At 36.8% G+C, this 14,604-nt stretch overlaps 1 protein-coding gene across 11 annotated transcripts in view; it reads right to left on the bottom strand.

The window, feature by feature from the left end:
* The window catches only part of KLF12 (KLF transcription factor 12), a 620,046-nt gene that overhangs the window by 309,856 nt on the left and 295,586 nt on the right, over positions 1-14,604 (bottom strand). The gene's annotated exons all lie outside the window — the stretch shown is intronic.

Genomic DNA, 14,604 nt, shown 5'->3' on the forward strand with positions numbered 1-14,604 from the left:
AATTAATATATGTCCCTTCTTTTAAAAATTAAATATAAATTAAATATTTATGTGGTTTCTAAAAGGTCCAAAATCTCCAGGACCATTAGGATCTCACCAAATCATTAAATATTATTGGGCTGGGGAGTTCTGATTATAATAGACCATTTGCCCTATTTGGATATATCTTACAAGTCTTCCTATGTATTCTCTCTCAGCATTATGTTACTTGCTTCAGAATTTCCATTTCATGAGGCAAATTTTCTTTGGCATTCAGTTGAGCCAGCTTATTAGGCACAGTCGACTTTATTTTTCGTTTGGAATTACACTCCAGAGGGGACACACCCTGGAGTTCTCAGCAGCGCCCATTCTGTGCCAATGTCTATGGGCTGTAGCACTGGGCCTGGTTTCCTGTGTATGTTTCCATACATTTGAAAAGAACTCACTCACTCATAAAGGCCTTAAATGAAATGCAGCAGAGTTCACAAGCTCCATAGGCTTGACCAGTGAAGGAAACTGGCCTTTAATTTTATTCCAGTTTTAAATATATATGTCTCTCTTGCTATAACAATGTCTCAAAACATGTCCCCTAATATGCACTACAGCTTTTACCAGGCATGCTACTAAAAAGGGAATCCAACATTTTAATATTATAGTGGCAGACTAAAAACATTCTCTTGAAATTCAGAGTATAATTCCTCTATTTAACATGATTAAACCATAACATGGTATCCTTTGAAATACTTAAAAAGTCACCTAACACACAGTGTTCTCAAAGATGTTTTGTCCTTTCTAGTCTTCAAAATATATCTAATCCAATCGGTTCCAACTTCTTAGCCGAATGTTCAATCAAGGTACATCAAAACCTGGCTCATTATTTTTCACAGGGTAGTTCTATAATTTTTTTCATTTAATGTGCCATAGGCATGTTCTCATATAAACTTAATAATGCTTAATCCAAAAATTCATAATACTCCACTGAGGGAATATATCATTATTTACTTCTTAACTTTTGCCTTATAATTTGTGACTTTTATTACGAATCACACATAAACACCCTTCCGTGTAAATCTGGTGTGCACCAGAGTCTCTGCTGGTCTGAATGATGCCTTTAAGCAAATGGAAAGGATGCCTTCTCTGGACAGACACAAAGAGCCTCCAATCAGGAAGAAGGCAAGGCCTGCAAGCAGAGCCCACCGCAAACTACAACCACCACTCCCCCAGGTAACCTCATCCTACGCTACCGCACTTAGCTGTACCAATTTATATTCCCACTAGGAGAAGACATAAGGATGAAACTGATCAGAGGTAAATTTTATAACCAAGGAAAAAGTTAGATAATGTCAAGGTTCTTACGAACCCCTGTCTTAGTCCCAAATCTTATGGCATGGCTCTTCGTGGTTTGTCATACCATCTACATTTGCAACCTTCTACAATTTAAATTTATATTTCTGTAGTTTTTAAAGCACTGGACGGCCTGATACAAAACTAGTTTTTGCTTTCCATCCAATTCAGGCTCCCAAGAGAGTGTTCAAGATTCATCTCTTGCCTTTCAGCCCCTCATACTTTAAGTAGCACAAATGAAGGTAACAGATGAGGACACAGATTAGAGTTGAGAAGACCTGTCTGTCCCTAGTCTCACCTCTATTATCTTCCGGCTGTGTGAACTTAAGCAACTCGTTCAACCTCTTTGATGCCCAGTTTTCTTCTCCAAGAAGCAAGGATAATAATAATAATAATACCTGCTTTATATACTTGCCTACTCTAATTGCAGTAATGTTTATACAGCAATCTGTAAAATGTTAAATGTCATACGTGTAAGAATTACCACTTTTTAATCAACAGCCTAGATATCGAATAGGAAATAAAAAAGATTTCTCTAAATGGAGGCCACATGATAGAACAGATACATCTCTAATTTTATTCATGCTAAGGGGCCTTTAGTTTTTTCCCCCCAATCCCTATCAAAAGCAAGCCATGATATAAAATAGGAAAATGGCACATTTCCAATAACAGTTAATAGCTCATCAATTTCCGAATTAAATTTACTTAGCTCTGCCAAATAGGTTTCTGAAATTATCCAGTAAATCTTCCCAAAGCACAGAAGTTTTAAAGGCCAGTGGCCTCATCAAAATGCTCATGACGCATGGTTTTGGTCCTCATTTTCCTGGCTTCAAAAATGTTTCTCAATTGTCATTAGGTGAAGAAAAGCAAAGGATTGGTCGCTTATTTCAATATGAAAAACATGAAAAGTAGCAAGGCATAAAATATTACACTTTTGAAAGTATTTTAAGATTACTTTTAAACCAAAATATTGCTGCCTGGAACCATGGGTAAATACTCATGGTTTTAGAGGAGAGACTGGAGAAATTCCAGTTACACCTGTTTCTCTTTAGTAGCTGCAAGCAATAGAGAATGATTTTTAAATTCTTTCCTTTCTCTTTTTCTGTCTTGAAATTTCCACATATGATCACTCAAGTTCCTTTATAACTCAAAGACAGTACACCCTGGACAACAGAAGTGACCCTGGCCATAGTGAAAGTGAATGCTATCCACTTTAACAAATAAGCAGCTACTCTGTCACAATTACCTCAGAGTACAGGCATTATAATATACTACAGTACAAGATTGCTTGCTCTTCATCACATCTTAAATGATCTATTATGTTCTCAGTCTTTAAAGGTTAGTGTTTAATACATTTTAAATGTATTAAAATGGACCCATAAGTATACTTGTTGCTAGATCCTCTGAGAATCCCTTTATGTATCTTTAAATAGAGACAGAGAAACACTCTAGACATCTAACTAGCCAGGGATTTCACTCTCTGCTCAAAGGTAATTTAGTTGCTCTGTTTCGAGTGAATTGAATGGTGGTGCTGATATAGTAATCTTATTTGGAATTCTGTCTTCTAGATTCAAGTTTACAAATCACTGCTTCATTAGTTATGATCTTGTGTTTTCCAGCACCGATTTTAAAAATCAACTAATAAAGGTTTACATACATATTCAATTCAGTTACTGTAATTTTTAAAGCCAACTAGGGATGTTGACAGGCAGGCTTTGTGCATGTCAGTCTGTGATGTTATGTAACAGGTCCAAGTTTGCCTTGCTCTGCGCATCAAGGTTTCTACCACATAAGTTGCTTTTCTTCTACTTAAAGCTATTTCTGTTTCATCTGTCACAGTGAGTTATCTTGGGAACTAAAAATATTTGAAGGTTAATCTAAATATTTCTGGAGATAAATGCAAATCTAAGTGCTACGTTTTCATAGCTATTTTGACTAAAAATGAAAAGTAGCTAAAGACACAAAGAAGAATGCTTGTTGCTAGGTGACAGGTGACACCTACTGTATCTCTTCTGAACTTGTACAGCATGACACATCTTACTACCAAGAAGAGGCACTTGGATTTCCACTGGACACACATAATTCTCTACAGAGAAGCAAACTAGAGTTTTTTAACACAGGACACAGTTAGCAAATCATGGCTATAGGAAAAGAGATGCCTCTCACAATAGGAGAGAATAGTACTTCACTTTCCATTTCAGGTACACATTTTCAAGTAAAGTCCACACATGAAACACATTTAACTTTCATAATTCATGACTAAGCATTAAAAAGTGATAACAGACATCACTTCAATTAGGGTAGGTGGAGTCCATAAAGAAAGCATTATTCTCCTATAAGTATCCAATGCTCACTAAATTTAGTAACACAAGGCCATCATAGTAAAGATCTCATAAGTTAAAAAAAGAAAGCACAAAAAGCTTCTAAGATTTCCTGGACATATTTTATAATTACACACCTACTTTCTAGCATATATCCCTTCCTTCAGACAAAAACCCAGGCATAGGCCGGGCACAGTGGCTCACGCCTGTAATCCTAGTACTTTGGGAGACCCAGGTGGGCAGATCACAAGGTCAGGAGATCAAGACCATCCTGGCTAACATGGTGAAACCCCATCTCTACTAAAAATACAAAAAAAAAAAAATTAGCCAGGCGTGGTGGCGGGCGCCTGTAGTCCCAGCTACTCTGGAGGCTGAGGCAGGAGAATGGTGTGAACCCGTGAGGCAGAGCTTGCAGTGAGCCGAGATCACTCCGCTGCACTCCAGCCTGGGCAACAGAGGGAGACTCCATCTCAAAAAAACAAAAACAAAAACAAAAACCCCAGGCACAAAGTTCCACCCTCTCTCCTTTGACTCATCAGGCAATCCAGGTGACAATACGGAAGTTTCAGGAACTCCATCATATCCAGCATGTCAGGATCTCACATGAACGAATGGCATATTCCACTCCATGTGAGAAAGGCTGTGATGCCATCATGGAAAAGATCTAGCTTTGAAAGCCAGAAAGAAGGAACATCAGCCTTAACACTTGGGAGTAATGTGACCTGGGGTAAGTTGTTTCCATTTTATATGCTCCTTTTGCCCCCTTGTTAAACTGGTATCATAAGCCCTCCTCCCCACTTTTTTTAAAGCTAAGAATATTAAAAAAGAGAATGTGTATACCAGAATGTCTGGTATATAACGGGTATTCAAGAAATGTCACTCCTATTTCTACCCCCCCTACATTTATAATCAAGTGCCCAAACTCCTTTTCCACTTCAGCTTTCTTGAAAACTAGGAAAAGCTATGTCCGAAACCTGATATAAAGTTATACTTCCTCAATATCACCTTCAACCATACTTGCTTATACGAAGGTCCTGGGATCCACAGAAAATGGAATCTCCACTCTAGGATCTCAGAGTATAGTGTTCATAATTCCTCCATTAAGAAAATTCAAAGATGCAACAGCCAATGGCAATAGGAGAAAGAGATTTCAGAGGTCAATAATAACCCATATTCAATAAAGATCCCCTTGGAATTCTGTTCGTTGCATAAGTCAACTTAAAATACTTCATTTATAAAACTGTCCCCCATTTCCAGTTTTATGTTTCCTTGAAATTACGCTTCCACCCAAGGATTCTTCACTACTTAAAATAGCAGATACTACTACAGAAAGTAAAATTTAATAATTAAAGTCCCACTTGGAGTAAGGTGTGCCCCAAAGCTTGAGCAGTCACTTAAGAACAGAGCTCACTGAATAAACAGCCCATTTTCAGAAGGAGAAGGTAAAGCAAAAGCACACTGACATGGAAATTACTCTTTTAATCTGTTTTCAGCTTCCGTTTCATTACACCCCATCATTCTGTGCACCCAGAGAACAAATAAGTCTTTAAAAGAAAGTAACCATAGCAAATGAATTAAGCATTTCTTTTACATATATTGTACTCAATATAATGGTTTGAAAAGTAATTTATGCTATGCTCAGATTCAAATGTAATTGCCATTTTATCAGGACTGCATGGTCAAAAATCTGATTTGTACTGCAAAGGATTGACAAGATGATTAAATTTTGTCTTTGTATGTCTAATTTATGTGATTTAAATTGTAACAAAATATAAACATGTGCCATTTGGACGTGCACGTAAGTACCATAAGTACTACCACATGTAGTACTGCATTCTGCCAAAAGTAACTTGGCCACACACACATTTGCATTGCCAGATGAAGAACACTCACATCTTTCTCTTAATCCCATCTATCAGGAGGCATTTTTAACTATCATGCTGAAGATGTTAAAATCTTTGGGGTTTTGAGAGGCTGGTGGAAGAAAGGGAAGAATAGGGTGCCCATTTACCCAGTAATCTCCAGCACTACTTGTAAAATGTAGCTGTGTGATGTATACATAGAAAGCCAAATTAAAAATATTGAAAGCAACTGAAAATAAAATCAAACACATATTTGGTACCAATTACAAATGCATAGTTCACACAGCCTAAGAATTTCTCTACTACTTCACTTCAACAGGTGTTGTTGGAACACAGCTAGGTACAGGACATTATGGGGTAAATAGTTAAAAGTTTTAGATACTAGAGATCTATGACACAATCAAGAAAAAATAAGTTGCTTTGCTCAGTATGCAGTATACATATTTGGCTTTCCTATTAATTGTTGCCTGTATGCTTAGGCTGCCAATGCTAAGCAAGATAAATCCTATTCAAATGCATAGTAAACAGTTTGCTTAGTGAATAAATTTATTTTCTAGCCCATCACAACAATAGTTGATTAAAATATGTTGCTCTTATCCACACTTTTGAATTAATTCATGTGAAATAAAACAAATATTTATTAAATTGTGGGGAAAACATTCCATCAAACTGTGAAACTTGAGTAGAAAAACAAATGGTACATGCTTAATTATGGTTGACATTTAAATGAAATTTGCATTCTCAAAATATTTTGCGATAATTAGAAAATATTAGAAGACAAAGTATTTTAGGAAACTTTACGTTCAATCTCTTTGCACATCTGAGCCAAAGGAACTTTTAACAAAGGTAGATTTTATAATATAATTTGAAAGATTAATCAAAGGACTTAATAGATTTGTTTTACTGACATGTTGACATAGTGGTCCAGAAATGAGACACTTTATTTGATATTTTTAATGATTATCTTACAGGTTGCCTAGTGCCTTACTGAACAATAGCTCTGACTGGCTGAATTCATCAACCCAAGTTTGTGTATTTAGATATCAGAATCTGCTCCTCAACACACAGCTAGCTGTCATAATACATAATCAATTAGTATTTCTCAACAAGCAAATTAGTAGACTGTCAAAGGGATTGCTTAACCATATGCTTCTCTCATTACTACATAATCCCAGAAAATAAAAGTAACATTTGTTTAGAATGACAAATTATTTTCTTATTTATTTACTTTTTTATCTTTATTTATGTTTTCGAGACAGGGTCTCACTCTGTCATCCAGACTACAGTGCAGTAGCACCATCATGGCTCACTGCAGCCTCGACCACCCCAGACTCAGGTGATCCTCCTGCCTCAGCCTCTTGAGTAGCTGGGACTACAGGCTAGCGCCACCACATTCGGCTAATGTTTTGTAGAGACGGAGTTCTGCCATGTTGCTTAGGCTGGTCTTAAATTCCCAGGCTCAAGCAACATTCTTGTCTCAGGCTCCCAAAGTGCTGGGATTACAGGCATGAGCCACTGTACCTGGTCTGACTCTTACTATAAGAATCAAAAACGACTCCTTTAAAAATGGAAAAATACTAAAATTGAAGAAGGTCAACTCAACCATATTCTAGCAACTGCTGGCAGGTAATAAAAGTCACTGATTTATAATAGTGATGCACATTACATGGCAAACACATTCTGTTTTCAATTCACACATGAACTGCCTATATGCAAAGAACTGAGAACATCAACAATAATACTCCATGGAACCTGACACACAGAAGCTCAGAGTCAACAAAGGTGGGCTGAATATGGATAAATGACATAATTATAACACTAATATCTACCATCTCTTGAATGTTTTACCATATGGTTAACAATGACTAGGTACTTTTACATATATTATTTAATTGAATTCATGGAAGAACCATAGTTATTCCAGGCAAGTTGAACTGATGTCCACATTTTATAATGAAAGTAAGTGATTAAAGTTAACATTCTGTAATTCAGATCAAGATGCCATCCTTAGTAACATCATAGGGAGCTCTGGTGAAAGAACAGAGTATAGTGGGAAGTGGAAGGAAATCAGTTTAGTTTCACAGAAGTGCTTACACAAAGCTGAGTCTTGAAAAATGGGGAAGACAAGACATTTCAGGGAAAAGAGATGGACTGGGTAGTAGATTTAAGTCTGAATTTGAGAATAATCATACATGTATGTGAAAATATGCATAACTTACAAAGAATATATGTGTCTATTAGAGTGAGTACCCCATGAGTTAACATATTAGTCAGCCTATCCAACTGAAAGAGGGACTCTAATGTGGAAAAGAAGCCTGTGATATGAAAGGGGGATTCATTTCAAGGAAATAATAAAAGCAATTCTGAAAGTCTCACTTCTGTGTCTCAGGCGTGTATCTGTCTTACAATGCAAAGGGATTTATTAGGCATGCTAAATCAGGACCACTAAAATATAATTTCAAGAATTTTATGAAAAAATGACTAAGAATTATGTCATGTTCCACACGATTCTTGATATTTCTGACACTGCTGGCCAAAGATCAAATATTGCACAGTATTTACTATTCAAATATGAATCAATGAAAATATGCTTACAGATGGTGTTTCTGCACATGTACACATACACAGCTAAGCTTTACTGAAAATACAGACAGAAGATAAAATCCTGAAGAATAAGTTATGTAAGTTTCACAAATACTCCAAAAAATTAAATAATTTTGAAAAATATTGTAGCAGCCAAGGAATGTCAATGGCATTTTCAAAAGTAATCCCAAAACAAAAACTGCCCCACTGCAGGCTTAAAAACCTATTTGGAGACACACACAAAACTAATACGTTCACAAGTGAAATGACATGATCAAATAATTATTGAGAGTAAGCAGGTTAAGGGCTCACACGTATCCCCCAATAAGAATAGGGAATGTATTTTTATATTTTAATTTAAATATAGTATCATTCAAAAAACACCAGGTTTTTTAAAGAATCCTTTCAGTTCTCTAACTTTATTCCCAAAGGTGGCTAAACACATCTTGTGAGATACAGGAAAGGAAAGCCACTAGCCAACAAACTGAATTAAAATTGTTCAGGGTGGAATGGTATCAAATTCCAGTAGTAAAAGTAGTAGTGGTGACAGCAGTCCTGGCATCAGCAAATATTTAATATGAATTTACTATGCGCTAGCAACTGTTCTAACTACTCTATTGTCTATTAACTTGCATTAATCCTCACAACCTTGTGAAGCGGGTGGAATTATCAGTCTCATTTTACAGATGTGGAAACACAGAGAAGTAACTTGCCTAACAAGCGGCAAAGGCAGAATTTTGAAACCTGTAGTTTGGCTCCAGTCTTCATGATTTTAAGTACTGTAACTTAAATGATTCTTATAAATAATCTTGGTATAACTTCATCATGCAATGCACAACAGTGTGGTATCTTTTTTTGTAGAAAATATGCAGAAAGCCAACAGCAACAAGAGAGTTTTGGTGTTTTCCCCTCAAGCAGTTTAAAATAAGATATTTCTAAACTAATGACATAAACTCAGATGCTTTTCCAATGAAGGAAAAGAAAAACATATTCCAAATCTGAGATTATCTGAAATCGTGCCCAATATTACAATAAAGCCAGTATTTTAAGTTTCTCCACTAATTAGAAATTAATCCTTTCCTTAAATCATTTAAGGTTTGGGGGATTTTTCAAAGATTTTAAAATTTGTTTGTAAAGTCTCCTACATGAAACTTAGGATTAATGAATGAAAATTCTCTTTCTCCTTTCCTCACCAATGATATCCAAACCTGTGCACAGACAAAAAAAAAAGGGAATTTAACTTTCACTTCACAAATCAACTGCATTCTTTGATAACGTCTTTAAAATAAAAGCCAATTCTGAAAATACATTTCAAAAAAGTATTTCTAACCTGTGCTTGAGGCTGTTACCCTAAACAACTATAAATTACATAATTTGAAAAAGTAATTTATGCATAGTTTTGGCAAAATATTTCCCTCAACTCTTAGATTCTTTGCTGATTCTGAAGGTACTGCTATGAACATAATATTAAACAATCTCAATAAGGTAACCAAATAATAAAGAGCCTACATCTCATTTTAAAAGCTAAGCAAATAAACTTCAATGCTGTCAAATAGTTAACTTCCTAAAATGATTGAAATATAGAAAAATAAAAAGGAACTATAAAATCTCTATAATCATATGTAGTAATTCTCCTTTACAAAATTATACATAAATAAATATCCCTGCCTATCAGTGAGGATTCAAAGGTGAAAAAAGACATCGTATAACATATATTTCAAAATTTAAAAAGGCTGGCAGCGGTATGCTGCACTTTGGGGAAGCACCAATAAATCAAATCTGTGAACAGTAGGCACCAGTGTGGTTTGACACAGTTCATCTCTCCATGAAGCCAGGATGGAGGATTAAAATAACTGCATTTCAGTTAAGGAAAACCAAGTAGATGACAACTTACTAGAAATCGGGAATACAGCTATGAAGTATACACATGACTCTGTTCAACTTTAACATGAAAAGCGCAGCCATACAGCATCTAAATGAATACAAGAGCCACACAAAGGGCATGGCACATACTATTTGGAGATCTTTATAAATGGCAATCTTTGTCCAAAACATACAAATTTCCTTCATCACGGACGGTTGCTGGTTGCTAACCTCTATAATGGTGTTTTTGTATTTACCCATAAGCTTCAAATTACAACACGCTTCAGTCTTATAAGATGCTTTATACTACATACTACTACTTCAAGTATTCTTTTTAAATGCTTTTGATCTGGCTCAGGGTGCTTCCCTTCCTGTCACCACATCTGGGTTCTCATTCTATACTCTCCTCCAGCATAGAAGTCATCTCTCCTGCCTTAAAAATATTCAGATGTTTACTATACAACACTTTAGTTTTGGCTAGTTCTACTGCTTCATGTAGTTGCAGAACAATTTCTGTCATTGCTCAGACATGTAATCACAACCTATTAACTATTTTATCCACTCCCTCTCCGCCATGGTCTCTTTGATCACTGATGTCTATTTGGCATTATAGATAACCTGCACCTGGAAAATTCTCCTCCATATTTCAGTGATTTCTCTGATTCTTACCTCTGTTCTCTCTAACCATTACCATCAGATGTCTTTTGAAGATTCTCTCTCCCTACAGAGGTATCTTCCAAGAGCCTCCCTAACTTTAACACATGCTTTCTCTCTGTGTTTGATCTCCTAAAAGTTCAACTCTTAAGAGTGTCAATTACCACCACCCCAGGTAACTCCCAAAGGAACATCTTTGGGCAAAATTTCCCACTTAAATCTCTACTTTTTGTCCACATATATGTATCAGTGAACAAATCAAAATACATTTATCATCTTATTGTATGTCTGGAATTACGACAGCCATGGAGATTTACAGCCAAGACTGCTCCCCTATACATGATGGCTTACCATCTAGGGAAGGAGACAGCAGTACTTCCAAGAACTCAAAACTGAAGTCACTATTTTTCCCTCAATGAACTGCTTTCCCCTTTCAGTCAGAAGTCATCAGCAACCAGTTGCTTCAACCTTATCTTTGAGTCAATGTTAACACCCTTTTCTACCATTGTATAACAAAAATCCATCCTTCTCTCCAAAGACTCTTTAGATTGACTTTTGCAATTTTCCTTTGCCACCTCATCTCCTTTAGGCCCTCATTTAACAAGTCTGAACGATTGCTCATCTCTAGTCTCTGCTCTTTCCAATGCACATGACAAACATACCTGGCTAATGTTTAAGATATTTCATCACGATAATCCCAGTCTCAAGAATTTACATTATTTTTTTCCAGTACCTCTCAATTTACATTTACTTTCACAGCCCTTCTGAAGAGGAAGGGGTTTCCTCCTCTTCCTCTGGGAGGGGTTCCATCTCTGCCTGCAGCCAAATCTCTCCTGCATTATCATCTCCTCACGTAGACACAAGTACTGAATAAAATCAACACAGCCAACTATTTTTTAATTAACCTTAGAATTTGTAAATAGGACTGCCTTTAAAAATCTACTGTAGGCATCATATTTTGTGGTGAAATACTGAAAGCTTTACCCACTGAAATCAGAAAAAGACAGAAATCAGAAAAAGACAAGGATATTTTTCTTTCTTTTTTTTTTTTTTGAGACAGAGTCTCGCTGCCTCCCAGGTTGGAGTGCAGTGGCGCGATCTGGGCTCACTGCAAGCTCCATCCCCCCCGGGTTCACGTCATTCTCCTGCCTCAGTCTCAGCTGGGACCACAGGCGCCCGCCACCACGCCCGGTAATTTTTTTTTTGTATTTTTAGTAGAGACAGGGTTTCACCGTGTTTGCCAGGATGGTCCCGATCTCCTGACCTCATGATCCGCCCGCCTTGGCCTCCCAGTGTGCTGGGATTACAGGCGTGAGCCACCGCGGCCGGCCAAGACAAGGGTATTTTTCATTACCCCAATACAGCTAATGTCGGAGGTTCTAGCAAGTACCATAAAGCCTAGATATAAAGATATAAAATAAACATTAGTTTAAAACAAAATTGTTATTATTCATGGAAAACATAATTCTGTAGCAGAAAATATGAAGAATAGTCACAATATTAGAATTAACATGAATTTAGTATCATCACTGATTTTCGTATGCAGACATACACAAATCAATATACCAAAACAAAAAACATTTATACCTGGAAATTTAAAAAACAATGAAATGCTATACAACAATGAGAACAAACAACTGGTACATGGAAAAAAAAAAAAACGCAATGTGAAATAAAATTAAACCAGTTACAAAAGTGCACACAATTTGAGTCCATTCAAAAGACTCAAAAACAGTTAACATCAATTGATATGAAATCAAAGTAATAGTTACATTGAGAGAGTGACAATGACCAGCTGGAAAGGGATACAAGGGGCTGACTTTGGGGATGGTAATGTTTTAATATTTTATCTGGGTGGTAGTTACACGGATGTGTTCAATTCTGAACATTTACTGAGGCATATACTTATGATTTATATAATTTTTGCACTTTTTATTTCACTAAAACAAAAACTTTCCTGTAAGATAAATTTTGATCAGACCAATTCCTAATTTTGAGTCATAATGCCCAAATTATAGAGCAATGTCCAGTATATGCATGAGTCACTCCAAAATCAGCTACCACCAAGGACCAATCAATTAATAAGAGAGGGTACATGAGCCACTCTTGTTTGGAGGAGGCCAAGCAACTGGAAACACATCTGGTATTCCATCCATCTCATAAAGTCCTTTACATCAGCAACAGCTTTTAATGCAAACAAGTTATACAATGCATTTTGTTTGGGGTTTCTGTTGTTCTTTGCAATATGATGAATTCTTATGGCTGACGACTAAATATTATTTGATTCGCTAATGAAGATTCACACCAAATTAGATGGAGAAAACAATTTGGTCATTTTTCCTTAATTAAACTGCAATACTACCATTAACTACTGTATGTGCCAATTGGCAAGTCAGTTAAACTTTCTGGTCTCAGCATCCTCATTTATGAAATTAAGGGGTTGAAGATCTTTGAGTCTCCTTTCATTAATAAAGTTGTGGATCCTATAAATCCTATATTTTGTACATGCACAAGTCTGCAAGACATCTGTAATGAGCTGGAATAAATTAATATTGTTAACAGAATTTGCGTTCTGACTCTGCATTGATGAATTCATAAAATTTAACCAATCTTCTCATTCCCAGTAGCTCCCAACCTGCTTCAGGCAGGAATAAAATCGATAACTTATGTCCATTGTAACCAGCACTCCTCTTCTATTTACTAGATACCACTCTGAAAGGAGATTCTTATGAGATACAAATGAGGACCATGGAGTGAAATATTTTCACTATTTCCCAGCTGAGCCTGTGAATGCAACAGTAGCTGAAGGATTCTCCAAAGCTGGCGGAGGATGGATTTGTGGCCTTGAGGAATTCTGAAGGTGAGTAGAGAGGATTTCTTTTCTAAGCACAGTTCAATAAAGCACTGCATTGTAACAGTTTATCTGCGACTGTAAATAATCTGTTTCCCTACTGTTTTACCACAGCCACTTGGAATGCTCAGGAATCTATCTGTCACTATCTTGAAAATTTTAAAGGAGTATATTACTTACAATAGTATTTCAGCAGTACAAATGCAATTCATAAATCAGGTTATGTGTCAGGCAGTGTGGTAAGTACTTTATACACATTATGTTAAGTAATCTTCACGGTAACCTTGAGAAGAAAGGATAGTAACCTCCACTTACAAGTGAAGACAGTTCAACAGCTATTCAACCAAACAGCTGGAATTTGAACCCATTTTGTCAGATCCCAAAGTCCACACTCTTTTCCTCATGCCATTTTGCCTCTCCCTGAAGCTTCTGGTCTGTGAGCTAGATGGAAGTGCTATGCCGGATTGTTCTGTAGGCAGCAGTCGGAATAGGTTTTAGGGGAACAAGAGAGAAGGAGAGAAACGTGGTAATTTTTGAAGAACTCCAGAAACAGCATACTTCTAAATGACTTGATTTGCTGGCATGTATGGTCCTTTAAGTAGTCAATAAATGTATATAGTTAAATATGGCCAGATCTCAGAAGTGCTACATGAATTGTCACTGCAGCATTTACTTTGTGGATCCAAGCAAACACAGGAGAATCTCGTGCTCTCATTCTCAAGTTTTAACCAGGAGCCACTGGCAGACTGACTCTAGCTACCATTTGGGAAGCATTTCTCCACAAGTAGTCTGTGACTGAAGGAGTTTAAATTAAACAAACTATAACGAAGATCTTGTTTGCCAGTGTATTTTACTTTTATTTGCTTTTACTTTTATTTTGAGACAGGGTCTCACTCTATCACCCAGGCTGGAGTACACTGGTGAGATCTCGGCTCACTGCAACCTCCACCTCCTGGGCTCAAGCAAGCCTCCCACTTGAGCCTCCCGAGTAGCTAGGACTACAGGCATGCACCACCACACCTGGCTGATTTTTTGGTAGAGACTGGGTTTTGTCACATGGCCCAGGCTGGTCTCAAACTCCTGACCTCAGGTGATCCACCCTCTTCAACCACCCAAAGCACCAGGATTACAGGCAAGCACCACCACG

The sequence above is a fragment of the Pan troglodytes genome, chromosome 14, assembly GCF_028858775.2.
Source record: "Pan troglodytes isolate AG18354 chromosome 14, NHGRI_mPanTro3-v2.0_pri, whole genome shotgun sequence".
NCBI classification, from domain to species: Eukaryota; Metazoa; Chordata; class Mammalia; order Primates; family Hominidae; genus Pan; species Pan troglodytes.